Source organism: Rhinolophus ferrumequinum, chromosome 10 (genome assembly GCF_004115265.2).
Source record: "Rhinolophus ferrumequinum isolate MPI-CBG mRhiFer1 chromosome 10, mRhiFer1_v1.p, whole genome shotgun sequence".
NCBI lineage: Eukaryota > Metazoa > Chordata > Mammalia > Chiroptera > Rhinolophidae > Rhinolophus > Rhinolophus ferrumequinum.
In genome coordinates this window covers 37,938,106-37,955,386 of record NC_046293.1, presented here as the reverse complement: position 1 = coordinate 37,955,386, position 17,281 = coordinate 37,938,106, and the positions used below count along the sequence as shown (strand labels likewise).

At 36.8% G+C, this 17,281-nt stretch overlaps 1 protein-coding gene across 2 annotated transcripts in view; it reads right to left on the bottom strand.

The window, feature by feature from the left end:
- STK38L (serine/threonine kinase 38 like) overlaps window positions 1-4,034 on the bottom strand; it is a 129,116-nt gene extending 125,082 nt beyond the window's left edge. For both annotated transcript variants that reach the window (XM_033117952.1, XM_033117955.1), the window contains exon 1: window positions 3,874-4,034. The gene's annotated coding sequence lies outside the window, so the exon portion shown is untranslated. The remainder of the gene's footprint in view (window positions 1-3,873) is intronic.
- Between the last annotated feature and the right edge of the window lie 13,247 nt (window positions 4,035-17,281).

The following is a 17,281-nucleotide window of genomic DNA, read 5'->3' as shown; positions in this document are numbered from 1 at the left end:
TTTGATGGAAAACAAACAGTATTATGTTGTCATTTCTCTATGAGAACAGGATTTTCTTAGAATTAATTACGTTAAAATCCAGATAGCAAACTTTTTGGGCATTTAAGAGAGTACATCTCTGTAAATGTTATTTAAAAAATCTTTCTCATGAAGCAAATTATATTAACTGGATTTCCTTCATAGCAAACTGGTGAAAGGAAGGAGAAAAAAATTACATTGTGCATAATAGCTGTGTTTTGGAAAGCTGCATTATAAAATCACAAAAGATTTAAAGTGATGGTAATACAAATTTCTTCAGGTAAGGTTTTCCATCTTGGTTCCTAACAAAATAACTGATGCCTGACATTCTGTTCCTGATCTTCTAGGTTCCTTTCATTTCAAAAAGATTGAGTAAGACTCACCCCATTTCCAGATCCTTCCCCATACGCACCAAATCTTCTTTCTGGGATACCCCCATGCTGCCCAATTGACACCTCAAATCATATTTCTCAGATGAGCCAGAAAACAGTAAGAGAGAGAGGCCTTGTAAGGGAATGGTCAAGAGCATGGACACTGATGCCAGACTAGCTCTACCACTTACTACCTGTGCGACATTCAGCAAGTTGCTTGACCTCTCTGTGCTTCATTTTCCCATGTGTAAAATGGGGATAGTAATAGTAGGTACCTCATAGATTTATGAGGAGTAAATGAGTTCATCTTTAGGAAGTGCTTAGAAGAGTGGTAGATAGTAAGTACTATATGAGAATTGTTAAATACAATTTTATCTAAAAAGTCTAATCCTGACTTTCTGTCCAAATCAGAAGTATTTTTATCCCATAAATCCAGTAGAAGAAGTTGTTAGTAATTTTTAACGCCTTTTGTATAGGCAACATATCTAATAATTACCTTCATCACAGCTTATAAACAAACTGGATGTCCGACAATAAAAAGTTGTTAAAATATCAAGATATTTAAATTTTAAATAAAATATAAATTTATTTTTAATATGTGTTTAAGTAAAAAAAAGCAGGTTACATAAAAAAAATGTGCTTTATTGTTCCATTTTCTATCGAGACAGTATGTATTATATAATAAGGCAAAAAAAAAAAAAAAGTAAACAGATACCAAAATGTTCATAGTGGTTATTTTGGGTGATGAAATCATGGATGATTTTTATTTTCTTCTTTTTCAAAATCTGGATCTTCTAAATTATATCCAACAATATTCATTACTTATAATTAAAGAGGAACTAAAAAAGAAAAATTTAGAACACCATCTTACCATTTACTATCATTAGGAAGATTTTACTACATCATTTTTGATTTTTGCCTTCCTTCAAGTGTGACTTTGTTTCTCCTCAAGCTCAGTTGCCTTTTTCCCAAACTCATCTGTAAGTCTGGTGGTTCTTCCTTCCATCTTTTTTTAAAGTGTTCAATAGATTCTTAAGTAAAAAATCCTTGTGAAAATGCCAATGACTACTGTTTTCTTCCTTTTTCAAAATCAAGACGGGGATTATCTTTCTATCTCATACTAAGAACTATAAACCTAAAAGCCACAATGAATCAGTACATGGGGGAACTGATAAATCAATACGCTTCAATTTGAGGGAAGTCAGATTTAAGGGAAGTCAGTTAATTTTTGTTCTCCCACATAACTGAGAAACCAATTTCTGTCTCTCATTGAATCAACTGCTAACACACTAATTCATACTTTTTTTTAACCACTAGAAATATTTATTTCAACTTTGCTAACTGCAATCATTCTCTCTAGCTATCTTACTTCTTTTGTCCCTCAGAGGAATTCCCCACTGAATTGTTGAAAACTTTCCACCTTGCTTTCCTTGAATATATTATCTGATGTAGAGAGGAAAAAAGTTCTAAAAAGAAGATGACCTAGTTTTCCAATGTGAAAAATTTTTTTCACCCACAATGGAAATATTACAATATTTTTTCCCAAAGCTACAAGATGGTAAGAAAAGAAGTGTGTTTTTCTCATTTAGAAGTATTGAATAAAAGGTATAAAGATGTCAAATTCTTCCTTAAAAAAAAATCTATCAACCAAGAATCAGTAAAGAAAGCCCAGAAAACTATAAGAAAGTTTTAAAAAAAATAATAATAGCAAAGCCTCTTTTTCTTTTTTCTGTAATCTGATTTCTCTTTTTACTGAAAGTTTCAATGAGGCTTTCTATTCCAAATCTTACACTATAAAGACAGTTTATTAATCTGTGATACTAGGTTAGAAAATATTTTACTCAAGAAAATAGATAGCCCTTTCCTGCCATATAAAAAGACAATTATATTTTAGAATAACACTTAAATAGAGCCCAGAATAGAAAGTACTAACTCCTTTAATCTATACAAAGAATTTGTGAGATTTTTCTAGCAAGCTGAGGGTTTTTCATATTCTTTCTGATATGCTGTTTCCCTTAAATTTTTTAGCTTTTTATTTCCTGCTGCTAAATCTATAAGATTTTAAAGATATTCTCTTACAGTGCCTAGAAAAGTTTACTCCAAATTTTCTACTGCCTCTTCTTCTTCTCCACCACTTCCAGGAATCCATTCTAATTACTTGCATCTAAGATTTTTCATTCACCCATGTATGCGTATTTATTTATTCAACAAGTACTATTGGGTACTTACTATGCTTCATGCAGTGGGTTAGGCACTGAGGATACCACCGGGAGCGGACAGACACAGCCCCTGCTGCCTGGAATATTACAATAAAAATGCATGCTTTTCACAGCCAATAAGACCAAAGGAAGATTTGATTGATGTTTGAATTAGTGTGTGTACTGGTGTACACGGCACCTGTGTGCAAATTATAATAGAAAAAGATGACTCTTCCCCAGGCTGACAGAGCCCCACAAGGACTTAGCACTTGTCACAGAATGGACGTCAGCTCTCACGCCCCCTCTTCACTGGGTGTGCTTGTACACTGATCACGTGTGGTTTGCTGGGACTCTACAGACCACATTTCAGCTTTGCCAGCCGGCTCCTTGTTAAGCTCTAACAATAGGGGGCGCTAGAAGGAGACTGGAGGGCTGGAGGAAGAAGAAGGGACTTCCTACTTCGAGTGAGCTTCCTGTTCAATGTGGTTCTTGCCTGTGGCACCCCATTAACATTTCTTCACCATAACAGCCGTCAGATACAGTTTACGGTTTTTCCAACACTTGCAGAACTAGTTGCACTGCGCCCCCTCAAAGACACCAGGCACCAGACTTTTCCTCAGGGATGGGCCCCAACTCAATGAGGCACCTCCTTCAAAATCCAGTGCCAACTGAGCAACTACCCCCTCCTCCAACAGGAGTCTCAGCTGCACAGGGCACCGCCTCTAAGTCTCTACGTTTTAATAATTCCAACCTCTTGACTTTGTTCCCTCAACCCTGGAGATAATTAACAGTTTCCTGCAGTTGCTATTTCTGTGATATGTTAGATTTCTCTTTTTATCTATATGGTTACCAAGTTGCCAGTTCTATACCTAATCCACAGTTTTTTATATTATCTTTGTCAAATAACTTTGTGTAGTTTCTGTTTCTTGACTGGACCCTGACTGGTACAAAGAGGAAAATGAATTAGATCAACAAAGCATCACAACCTATATACATGGTCTTTTTCAGGCATTACTTGAACTGCTCTAACAGCAAAACTGCTCAAAAATAGGGAAACACTTTCCCTCATCCTCCTGAGTTGGAGGTTATTGCCAGAGTCAAAGCTATGACACATCAAAGTACTAACTGACTTAGTTGGTAGGCTCTCCTAGGGACTCCTGGCTGGAGGGTGATAAAACTCAGCCTACATCTTTCCAAAGGGGATGTACTAATCAGAAATGGGTTATTCTGCAATAACATACAACCCTCCAATTACCAATGGCTTATGACAGTAAACCTTTACCTACCTTGAAGGTTTCCTGGCAGCTGAGGATCTGCTGCAGTTCTGTTCCATGGCTCTGCTCTAAACATCTTCATTTGGGGACCTAGGCCAGAGGTGTTGCCCCCTAGCCTTGTCTCTTGGCCGTGGGAAGAGAGTAAGAATGAAACCGTGCAATGGCTCCTAAGGTTTCTGCTTGGAAAAGGCATAAATCACCTCCACTTGCCTTCTATTGGCCAAAGCAAGTCATATGGTCAAACCCACTATCAGTGGGGAAGTTTGGATAAAGAGTTAACAAAATCTTTTCCCTGCTGCGTAGGAATTTGACCTTCAGTTAACTCTGTTCCCCTGGAACCAGATTAAAGTACTATGTTAACAATATTCCTCAGCAACATTGAATACAATAAAAACGATCTCTGATTGGAAATTGCGTCTGGAATGGGAGAGGCTATAAATGTACTATAGATTCTCGATGGAGGTTGTGCAGCTTTTAGCTTCCCTGAGTGAGGTGACTGTTTTAACTGGGCATGTCCGTGTGGGGATGCTAGAAGCTATGACTCTGAAGTTGTTACAAAAAATATTGGCACCTGTGGGGAATGAGACTCTAAGTCAGACTGGTTTCTGCACCTGCCCCAGGTAGATCTCATTTTGCATTTGAGCTGTCCCTGGGCAGCTATGTGATTTGATATCCCACAGAAGACGGACACCTGATGCTGCCCTGCGGTAAACTGTGGTTCCTGTCCTATGTTATTCTGGGTGAGTCTGATGCCAAAGTGGTCGGATGGTAGTTTACTGCTTCTGAAGGTTGAGTTGAACCCAAGAATACCCTGTGGTGGGCATTGTAGGCAGAAATGTATATTCTCCCACAGGGAAGCACTACAAGGATGTATGCTTTTCTTATTGTGAGAGGAAGGAGCAAATAATTAGGAGCAATAATAAAATCTACATAGGAGGATTCTCCTACAGGACCCTGGTACTTTTCAGTACACAACAGACTGGTCAAGAATTACTGATCAACAGAGGCAAACTTAAAAGAGAAATATCTTTGTGGCTCAGAGAGACTTCAGTTAGAAGCCTGATCTTTTGCTTACTGCGTGTAACTCGGGTGAATGAGCGTCAGAATCCTCCTCTATGATTTATTATTTCTCAAAACTTTTTACAAAAAAACAACAACAACTGGAACTTAATTAAGCAAAAACAAAGAGCACTTATTTATTCATGTAATTAAAAAGGGCAGGGATAGAGCTATAATGTAATGGACCTGAGTCTCCAGGACTCTCTCTCTGTCCCTATCTCCAATTTTCTCAGCTTCCTGGTTTCGTTCTGTCCTTTTCTTTTCACATGACAGCTGCTCTGGCTCACAGTCTTACAATGATCAAATATGTCTTTTTTTTATTATTAATGATTTCATTTAAAAATGTGTCTGGGTGCTGTCATTATCTACCTGTCTTAATTGGACTGAGTGCGTTATTTAGGTTGATTGTTCCCACATTTACAGTTTGAAGACAATCTTTTTTGCTAGAGAAGCTGGGGGAAAGTAGAAATTGAGTAGACTAATAATAATAAAGTTCTACACATGGTAGGGACCGTGGTGATCATTTAGCCGATGAGTACTGCCTTACAGTATCCTCGTCTAACCTAAGTACTCATCTAACCTTACATTATCCTTCCCGGGATGCTGGCCTATCCTTATTCTTGCTCAGATCATGGTTCAAACGTCTTTCCAATTTTATTAAGAATGTTCACAAACCTATTCTGGACTTTAATCTTTGTGTTAGATTACATTCCCCGGAAACAGTCTCTGAGATGAGGAGTTTCATACGGTACGTTGTTGGAGAGTGATCGCAGGAGGTACACCTGTGCAGAAGCGAGGAAAACAGGATTGGGGGGAGGGAGAAGGGGTCCTACTTGAGGCCTCAGCTGACACTACAGGGTGCTCTCAAGCTGGAGTAGTTTTTCAGAGTTATCCCAAATTGCAAGGGGCAAGGGCGAAGGCTTTTTTTTACTCCTGCATCAGCCACATCTGGGAGGGCTGTTCCTTTGGATCCAAGCAGTCCCCTGCAGCTAAGGGCAATTTCAAATGAGGGATGAACCTGTGAGTTACTAGTAGTCAACATTCTCAGCAGCTGGGCCCTGAAGATGGGATCCTGGTGGGGAACATAATACCTACATTTTTCTTGCAGATACCTTTATATTGGGACATATTCCCATCTTTCTATTCTTCTACTCATTCTTTTATATCAGAGCCAATCAAAGAGCACCTTATTGCAGCCATCCCTTTATATGTCTCTTTATATGTCTCTCCCACTTTTTCTTTGGAATTATTTACATTTATGCAGTCAGCTATTATTTTAAAATTTTCCTCCCCACCCTCCCACCCCCGCCATTACATATAGTGTTTCTCTGAATCTTCTCTTTCTCATTGGTTAGGGAAAAAATTCAGACTGTTAATTGGTTCTCCCTTTGGCTTTATCTACTTTCAAAAAATATTTCAGTGAAAGTTCTTGGTTACAAACAAAGGAAATAAATCTAGTTCAGTTAAAGAGAAAGACAACTTTTTGAATGGTTAAAGATCTCACAACGGGTAAGAAGGCTGAAAAAACAGACTTGGGCAAGACCTTAGATGGACAAGGCACAGCCAAGATCCTGCCAAAAGAGCCCTCTGCGTAGGATGCTCTACTGGCACTGACCCTGCTGGAAAGTCACAGCTGTGCTGCCGGCATCTGCCCCCTGGGGACACTTACCCTCATACCTTTGAACTTATGGTGTGTGTGTAGATACAGTGACTATACAGACGTTACCACGATTAACTATTAATTAGCCAGAAAGACTATCACTCCCTTTCCGCTTCTATGCTGTGAATCAGAACCCTTCATTCCTTATGTCTCCCCAAAAAGGAAGATGTTCTTGTACTGGCCTACCAAAACAATACATGGCCATTAGAAAAATATCCAAGTGATGTAAGGACTAATCAGTGTTATTTGTTAGCATGATTAGTTTTCAGAATGTTGGTATAGTCGGATTCTTATACTACTACTCTAACTTGTCCCTCTGTAGTTTTTATAATTTATATTAGGAAAGCATCTTTTATATAATCTATCTCCTACATTCTTATTATACTCTAACAACAATAGCATTTTGTTTGTCCCTGTTTTTATCCTACTCTGAGTTCCTATAAGATGTTAAAAATGTCCTTTTCTTTTCTTTAGTCATATACAATTGAGAAGCACTACAAAGTATAACTCCTTATGAAAATGTTCAAAGCACAATAGCGTATTACAGGTTTGGGGAAATCTTGAAGTAAAGACGTGGATTTCATTTTAACTCAGCTTTGACCATTCTTAACAGCGTATTGTTCTAGTTATTTGACTGTTAGCCCCCAACTCCATACTATCCTGTTTTCTATAGACCAGGGACTGGAAGCCTGAAAACGACATTTTCCAGACTTTCTCATTAGCTGGTTTCTGATTAGGTTCTGGTATAGGAGGCCCTGGCAAGAGGTTAGAAAGCAGGGGAAGAGCCCTTATTTTTCTTCTTCAGCTCTGACCTGGGCAGCAGCAGTGGCAGGCCATTGCTGTAACAGTGGTACAGTTGTAGCAACAGCAGCAGAGGAACAATTATTAGTTCTAGCAGCAACAACGACAGCAAGCGGATAAGCAAAAATTGGACTGTGGCTTCCAGAATCCTGAACTATCACTGGGACTCCTAGCTTCCTGTGAAGGAGCAGCTGCGGTGGATCCAACAGCAGCAGTGACAACAGTGGTGTTCTAGAAGGCTCAGCAGCACAGAACTCATGGGATCTGGCAACATCCTTTTTCTTTTTGCTCCTCCAGCCTTAGGGGTTGGCAGCTTCCCATAGTTACTGATATCTGGGTAGCATCCTTTCACCTCTTTGCCCTTCAGCCCTTTTAACACTTTTGCAAACAATTGGACTATTCCTTACATTTTATTATATATTTTTGACCAAAGAATTAGTTAAATTCCGTATTCCATTCACATGATTCACCTAAGATTTCTTATTGGTCCCTATAAGATCACATATCAAGTTTATTTTGTTTATCCTCATTCTCAACCAACTTACTTTTGAGGTATCTTATATGCGGTAAAGCAAACAAATCTTAAGTGTACAGCTCAATGAATTTTTACATATGCATGTAATGTAATATACATGTGTATACCAGGGATGCCAAAATAATGTATACAAGTGGACACTTTGGTCAACGTTGCTTAAGCAGTAAGTAGTTTGCCATAATCAGAAGTGTCTGGAAGTTGATGGTAACCACTTTGAGCACATCTTGTAATTGCAGAAGTCAAACATGACTTGTATTCATCTTCTATTATCGGTATTTATTATTACAACTTTAATACAGTTTTCCTTTCTTAAAATGTGTATACATTTTTTGGCACCCTCTGTATTTGTATACCATATATGCTACATATAGTATATATATTATAATAGATAATATATATTGTAATATATATTATATATAATATATCACATACATATGAGGTCTGACAATTAAGTTTGAGAACTTGTTGCAACAATGTTGCTGACCTGTTTTTGATATCAGAGGGATTATTCATTATGAATTTGTACCAACTGGACAAACAGTAACCAAGTTTACTAGTTGGAAGTGCTGAAAAAGGCTGTGTGAAAAAGTCAGATGACCTGAACTTTTTGCCCACAATTCATGTCTCTTGCATCACGACAATGCACCAGCTCACATGGCACTGTCTGTGTGGGAGTTTTTAGCCAGTAAACAAATAACTGTATTGGAACACCCTTCCCTACTCACCTGATCTGGCCCCCAATGAATTCTTTCTTTACCCGAAGATAAAGGCAATATTGAAAGGAAGACATTTTTATGATATTCAGGACATCAAGGACGACAGGCTGATGGTCATTTTAGAAAAAGAGTTCCAAAATTGCTTTGAAGAATGGACTAGGCACCAGTGTCAGTACATAGCTACCCAAGGGGAATACTTCGAAGGTGACCGTAGTGATATTCAGCAATGAGGTATGTAGCACTTTTTCTAGGATGAGTTCGTGAACTGAATTGTCAGAACTCGTGTGTATGTGTGTGTGTGTGTGTGTGTGTGTACCCATTGTATAAGGATCAACTAAAGATATACAACATTTCCAGCCCCCTAGAAAGTTTCTTCATGCCACTCTGTCAATACTCCATTAAAGGTAAAGAGTATTTTTCTATGTTTTCTTGAGAAACTTTATTTGATCAAAGACACATTCAGGTGTTTGATCATCTCAGATTAATTTTTAGGTAGGGAAGAGGGTGAATTTTTTCCATATAGATATCCAATGGACTTGATACCATTTGTTGAAACAGCCATCTTTTCCCTTAATTGTAAATCATGTGACTATATATACATAGATTTGTTCGAAGCTCAGTATTCTATTTGTCTATTCTTGCACTGATATTACACTGTCTTAGTTATTGTAGGTTTCAAGTTAGTCTTGATATGTGATAGTTTAAATTAGACTCCAGTTTTCCCCTCCATGATTGCCTTCTTTATTCTTAGCCCTTTGCATTTCCATATATTTTTTCAAAGAGTCTTCAGCCTAATGTAATGTAACTATTGAAATGCTTGGGTTTAAGTGTACCATCTTTCTGTTTTTTGTCTATCTATTTTTATTTCTTTTTTTCTCCTTTCTTGCCTTGCTTTGTCTCACACTATTATTCTTCCATTTTCTCCTCTATTAGCTTTTAAACAGCGCCACTGAGATATAATTCACATACTATGCAATTTACCCATATAAAGTACACAATTCAAAGGTTGTTAGTATATTCAAAGAGCGGTGCATCTATCACCACTATCAATTTTGCAACATTTCATTTCTCAAAAAGAAATCCATACCCCCAACCCCCGCCCTTAGCCCCATCACCCTCTAATGCCTCATAACCCCCAGCCCTGGGCAACCCCGGATCTACTTTTTGTCTCTATAGATTTGCCTATTATGGACACTTCATATAAATGTTTGGAAAAATGCACTCCGTGGGTATGAGTATTATGTTATCTAAGTGTGTGTGTATAAGAGCAAAAGAAAGAAAAGGGCAAGTTATGACTAATACACTGAGAGAGAAAAAAATGTGAAGAAATTCAAAGTGAAGATAGAGTAAGATTTTGTTTTCTTGAGCATGGATAATCATGTGTGCTTAAAGATCAGATTTGTTAATAAGGATTCTGAATCCCATGTCCTTGGTGAAGTTTATTAAGAGAAATTAACATTTCACAGATGAACTAATGCTCCTATGTGTAAAAGTTTGGGTTCTGAAACACCTGCTGCAGAAAGATTACACATATTTTAGCACTGCAATAAGAGTCAACAAGCTGAAACTAGTTTTTCCCTTCACAGTACTTCGAGGGAAAGGTATACCTCAGCCACTCCTATCCTTATTTCTAGAAGGTAAATAAATGTGACTAAGGCAAATGGTCATCCAAACCTTGTATTTTTCTTAAATGGACAAAAAAGTCCTTATAAGAATTTTAAGTATCATTATTCATAATGAGTCCTTCTTTTTATACCTGTAATGTGCCAAGTGTGTAGTTTTGCACCTGCTGTTTCCACTGCCTCAGTTCTTCCTGGCTCTTTGCTCAGCTGGTTCTCTCTAATGATCAAAGTCTCAGCTCAAATGCCACCCCCACAAATAGGTCTTCCCAGACAACTATAAGATTTCCCAGCTCTCCTGTTTCTTGCCATCAGTCTGTATCCCACCACCCTGTTTAATTGTCTTCTTAGCTCTTATGCTATCTGAAATTACATTAAAAAAAAAAAAGAGGATAGTTTATTAGAGGCAGCAGAAGAGGTTGCAGCTCCCCCGCGTGAGGGGGTCCCGAATGGGGGTGCCCATGACTGAAGCAAAAGCTCCTACTTTTATACCTTCCCTTGCCTGCTTGGAGAAGGGGAGCTGTTTGAAGAAGGGAACTGTTTGAAAAAGGGAACTGGCGCCTTCTAATGTGAAATTACATTTTTAATGTTTTTGTTTAATTGTCAATTGTTCATCTCCTCCTCCGTAATGTAATCTCTCTAAGGGCAAAGACGTTGTCAAGATTATTCATTGCTGTATCCCAGGGCAGTAACTGGCTATAGGGACAGTTCAATAAATATTTGCTGGATGAATGAATAACTGCACTCTTGTAGTACATTCAGTTGTTCACACCTCTGTGCTGGACTCTACAATGTTAAGCTGGTCTCTGCCCTTTAGAATTTTGGGAAACTACCATGTCAAGTGTGAGCCAATGTTCCTAAGTGTAAAAAGGTTGGTACGTAAATATCTATTGAAGAAAGATAGATTTTAATATCGTGTCAATGTAATAAAACAACAGAAAGTTGAATAAACCCAATAATTAAATAATGTATGCTTTGTTCACGAGGTTCAAAGTTCAGATAAGATGTACTTAGCTGAATTCTACAAATCCTTTGAATTTATTAAATGAGGGCTAAGACTATGTAAGAGATCAAGTTTTTTATTGTGATTCCTATACTTAAAAGAAATGAATGAAATGTATAGATTTTGGATGGAGTACTGGGAAATGTCCTGAGTTTGGAATCAGAAGGTCTGCCATTGGCAGGCTTTAAGTGGATGAATAACTAACTTCAGAGCCTCGGTTTAGTCTTAGCGCTAGTGATATCTACCCCACGGTAACCACAGGGATGTTGTGAGGCTCAAAAATAAAAGAAAACCAATTCTAAATAACATCTATTGGTTATTTCATATCAGACTAAATACTTTACATTTATTATTCCTATCATTCACATAATCCTATGAGGTAGGTCATTATTATTCTTATTCTATACAGTATCTGAGACATGGAATTGTGATGTAACTTAACCACGGTCACACGACTTGGAAGTGGTATAGCCAGGGTTCAAACCTAGAGCCTATGCTCTAAACCATTAGGTCATGGCTTTCAAATGGTAAAGAGTTGTTCAAAAGTGATGCATCAGTAATCTTTCAACCAAGAAGTTCTTACAGCAATATTCAGGAGACAGCATGGTTCTGTGACAATAATCAGGAAACTGCATATTAAGATTCTACCTTTACTAAACTCAACTTATTTACTGAACCTAAAGCCAATGCTTCTGGTATTCTCAGTAGCTGCATCTAATTTCCAGCAAAATCATGGGAGTAAAATTCAACGCTGAGTAACTATATAAGTCCTGGATTCTGCATATTGTGCTTTAGTTGGCAACTGTTCCATTGTTTTCATTTAGCCAAACTGAAAAAAAGGCTGACATTGAAGTTTCATCTCAAAGCTGAAAAAGCCTTTCTAAATGTCCATGTATCAACCATTGTTAGAAAGAATAAGTACAAATCAAGGGAATTAAATTTAATCCCTCTAATAAATAAAGACAGCCTCAGCCCAGGTTAGAGAAAAATCTCTCCAGCACCAGTCTTAGGAAGAATAGGGATTTACTGTACTGTTTTTGTGTTATTTGCTGAAGTATTTAGAATAAGCCACTCTCTGAGAGGGCATGGTATGTCAGGATGGAACTTAAGTCTTCTAAATTAAAGTACATGTTTAATCTCTTATTGGATTTTTTTCTTTGGAAAATACTTCTTTTCAATGTTATTTCTTCACTGTGGGTGATAACAATAATTTCAAGATCACAGCTATAACAGTGGTATAATATCTCAGGATTCTTAAATTTTTAGCTCTGGCAGTAAAAAATTTATGATTTAAGTAAAATCTCCCAATTTTAGCCAATCCTGGGTCTGAAAAATAAATATGATCCATGTAAACACAGTCTGGATAACTGACAAGGAAATGCTTCATTTTCACTCTCAGAAAGGTTATGGGACTTTGAGGGTCATCCATATTGTCAGAATTCTTCTTGCTATAATAAAACAGTTAAGATAAAATACCAAGCCATAATAGACCTTAGCCACAAGAGGAAAGAGTAAAAAGGAAAAATGGAACCATTAATTGTTCTATCTGTACCATGACTGTTTGATACTAACGTCTTCTCCTCTTACCTATATCCTTAAGCAATCTTAGCCAAGTAAAGGTATCATGTTGTCTTTTTTTTTCCTTTGAGATAGCAGTTATTAAACATTTTGGTCTCAGGACTCCATATACTCTTTAAATTATCAAGGATGACAAAGCACTTTTGGTCATGTGGATTATACCTATTAAAACTAAGGAAATTGTTCAAGTATTTATTTTAAAATAAAATAATACAACCATATATATAAATATAAATAATATAGATTTTTATGGGAATTAGCTATATTTTCAACTAAAACACAACAACAGTGAGAACAGAAAGATTTCACAAATGTTTGATTGTCACATCTGCTTCTACACGCAATCTACGGGATATGTTGTTTTGGTTGAAGTATATGAAGAAAATCTAGACATGCAGTTTGAACAGGGAGGAGTATTTTAATAGCCTTTGTAGATAGTTGTGGAAATTCTTCTTTGATACCCCAGAATCCTAATACTAGCTTTGAGTTGATTCCAAGGGAATCTTAACTTGTGGCTACTGCTACTAAATCACAAAATATCCTATCCAATCACTTCAACAGAACCAAAGTTCAGGATTCAAACTGCCCTCTCCCTGGTGAAAGACTGATATCTGTTTGGTCTCAGAAGCTCCAACCTTCAGCATCAGTCCCTTAATGGAGCTTTCCCAGCATCTGAGGCTTTCCTCAGGCAACCAGAAGGGAAAAAAAATGACAACCTTAAATACGCTGGGGCAAGGATGAGACATAGCACAGCAGCAGGGCAATTCATCTTTCTAAATTCTACTTAGTGTTGAATTTTTGAGAAGCATGGGGGACACAAAGTGACAGTCCTGTGGAGACGACTGAACGGCCTCTTCCAGCAATACCTGTAATAGCTAATTGCAAGCCAGTTCTGCCGAATTCAAACACAAATGAAACAATATATTATGCTGCTTAAAAATGGGCTGTCTTATACCTTATCATTGAAAACAGGCCTTCAAATGGAGTTTGCATTAAATATTGTTTTATTACATGCATACTTCTCAGTTCAAGGAAAAGAATATTATGACATTACCTTAAAAGGCCCACTGTGCTTCCCCCAAATAGCATGCATCCCTTTCTCTCCACCAGAGGTAACCACTGGCCTGAATTTTATCTTTGGAATCTCGCTGCTTTTCTTAAAGTTATATAACATACAGTTATAGGCCTGTCCTGAACATCTACCTTGGTCAAGCATACGTGGAAGCCCATGGTCCACATATCCAAATGAATATTTTATAAATTAACCTAGCAAAGTGTTAGTAAAAACAAACAAATGGGGAAAAAAATGTATATTTTGTCCTCCTGTCTTGAAAAGACAACCTTTCTAAAGATCTTGAAAGCCAGATTCAAATATCTCTGATTACCAATGAGGTTGAGCATTTTTGTATCTTTATTGGCCATTCTTCCACTGTGAAATGATTTAAGCATTTCACAGTTTTTCTAACAGATTGTCTTTTTTCTTATCGACTCTTACTGATTCATAGGAGTGTTTTACATATTCTAATACTAACACTTTTTGTCCAGCTTCAAGTGTGGCTAATACCTGCTCCAAGGCTGAGCTTGTATATTCACTCTTTTTAGAGTACTTTGAAGAACAAAAGGTCTAAATTTTAATGCAGTTGCACTTTTTCTAAATTAGTTAATATTGAAACCATGCCTAACACAATTTATTGTAACTTTTATATTACTTTCCTTTAATGACGTGAATTTTTTCTAGTTTTAAAAATCCTTTCCTACGCTGAAGTCATAAAGATATTTTACCTAATAATGTCTTCTAAAACATTTTAGATATATGCCCTTCACATATAGGTTTTTCATCCATGTGGCATGGGTTTTTTTTTATATTGGCTTTGAGATACAATTCACATACCATAAAATTCACCCTTTTAAAAGTACACAATTGTTTTCAGTATATTTACAGTTGTTCACCACTAATTCCAGAACATTTCGTCACCACCAAAAGAAATCCCACAGGCATTGACTTTAATACACATCATATACCATTGTTCCAGCACCATTTATATTCTTTCATCAGTGATTTACAACATCATCTCTATCACAAATCAAGTTTTCATTATCTATGTAGATTTGTTAGATATATTCTCTTCCATTGGTCTGTTTGTCTATTCCTGCACTAATATGTGTTGCGACCTGCACAACACAAGCAATGGGAAGACGAGGGAGGCGGCGAGGGTTAAACTATAATAAAGAAACAAAGACTCAAATACAGTTAAATCACAGAGGACCAAAGGACTCGCAGCCTCAAGAGACTGGAGCACCGATTAGGGTTGACTGGGGTATTTATTGATTACAAACAAAGGAATCACATGATTTTAGGCACGGCCTATGAAACTCTTGCAAAATTTTAAAAAATACTTGTTGAGCCCAATTGTAGGTCCCACAGCAACCGAAGCATATAGTCCCATGACATCTAAGGTGTGGTATGCACCTCCCGGAGGGAAGAAAGTCTCCTGTGATGAGCCATTCCTTGAGCTGAGCAGTAAGAGCGAGATCTTATGGCTCTAATGGACCTCTCTCACAATTAGGTGAGAGGGAGCAGCAAGAGTCAGCAGCTGCTTTTCTCAAGCAAAGGGGAAGGGAGACAAGGCTCCTTTCCATTTATTTTACAGCAGCTCATTAGGGGTCTCAATGGGTCCCATCTGGCTTGAGTTGTTCCTTCCATAAGGAATCTTACTCATCTTTGACTGCGAACCCTTCTTTTTGGAGACCAGGCAGAGAGACAAGAATCATAAAACTCTAATCCCAAAGAGGCACAGTTCCACAATCCTTCCTTTCTTAGGAAAAGGCAGGGGGGGACAAATGGTTAGGCTGCTGTGCGACCACCACAAATATGTGCTGTCATAATTATAATATGATTAAAGCAAGCTCTATCATTCTGTTATCTTTCCTGCGTATCGATTTCTATTGCCATTTTGTACTTCCATATAAATTGTAGAAATAACTTGTCAATTTCCACAGAAATCCCAGTTGGAAATTAGATAAAATTGTGTTAAATCTATGCTTGTTGAGGAAAATTGACATATTTAAAAGACTGACTTCTGTTCTATACGAATGGTATTGCTCTCCACTTAAAGTTTTAAAACATGTTTTAAACGTTTACAATTTTTTTTTTTTTTTTTTTTACTTTTAAGTGTGTTTTTCCAGGACCCATTCAGCTCCAAGTCAAATAGTTGTTTAGATCTAGTTGTGGAGGGTGCAGCTCCCAGTGGCCCATGTGGGGATCAAACCAGCAACCTTGTTAAGAGCACCACGCTCTAACCAACTGAGCTAACCGGCCACCTCTATAATTTTTTCTTAATTTTTTGTTCTATTTCTCCCTTAATGTCTAACATTTTTATTGCATTTATTTTTCAATGCTATTGAAAGTGTTCTTTTTTAAAAGTATTTTTTTTCCTACCATTTGTTGGTGTTGTATTGCAATTGTTTTTATGTCCAGTGACCCTCCCAAAATTTATCTATGGAGTCTTCTTGATTTTCTCTCTAGGTAATCATTTCATCTTTAAACAGTAGGAATCTTGTTCCTTTTTTTCTACCTTACAGTTTTCTTTTTCAGGCTTATATGTATTGGTTAGGATTACTGGGACAAAATGTAGATATAATCGGTATCCTTGTCTTGTTCCCAAACTTAAATGGAATGCGTTTGACTGTTAAATATGATGTTTGCTAAATTCTGTAAGATACCCTTCATATTTTAAAAATTACTTTGTTTCTGCCTTGCCAACAATTTTTTCATAAATGATGTTGAATTTTATGAAATGCTTTCCTGAATCAAGTTAGATGATCATAATTCTGATTTTAATCTATAAATGTGATGAATTACGTTACTTTTTAAAATCAAATCGAAGATTACAACAATTGTAAAATATACCATTATCTCATGCTCCAATAATGAAGAAAAAAAGAGCTGCCCATTGGCTATTCCATTTAAGATACGGTTAAGGGGAAAAATGGACATCTTATAATTGATAATATACAGTAATTTATAAAGCTAAAATTGCCATGCACTCTTGAGACTAAACACAGATTTATTGTGATGTAGTCTACTTTTTAATATCCACTGGCTTTAACTTTCTAGTATTTTTGCATGTTCATGAGTGAGATTGATAATTTAATTTTTGTATTGTCCGTGTCAAATTTTGGTAATGAGCTTATCTATTTGTGTAAAATTGGAATTTTCTGAATGTTTAATAAAACAATAAAACTCTCTAGGCTGGTGCTTTATTTGTGGGCAAGAGTTTTGGCTATTGATTAAATTTCTTTTAAGGTTAAAGGACTATGATTTATATATCTTCTTGAGCCTATTTGCTATTTTTAGGAATATATCCTTTCAACAAAGTTTTGAAATATCGGCATGAAGCTACTCAAATTGTCTCTTTAAATTTTAAAATCAGTGCATATGACTATAAT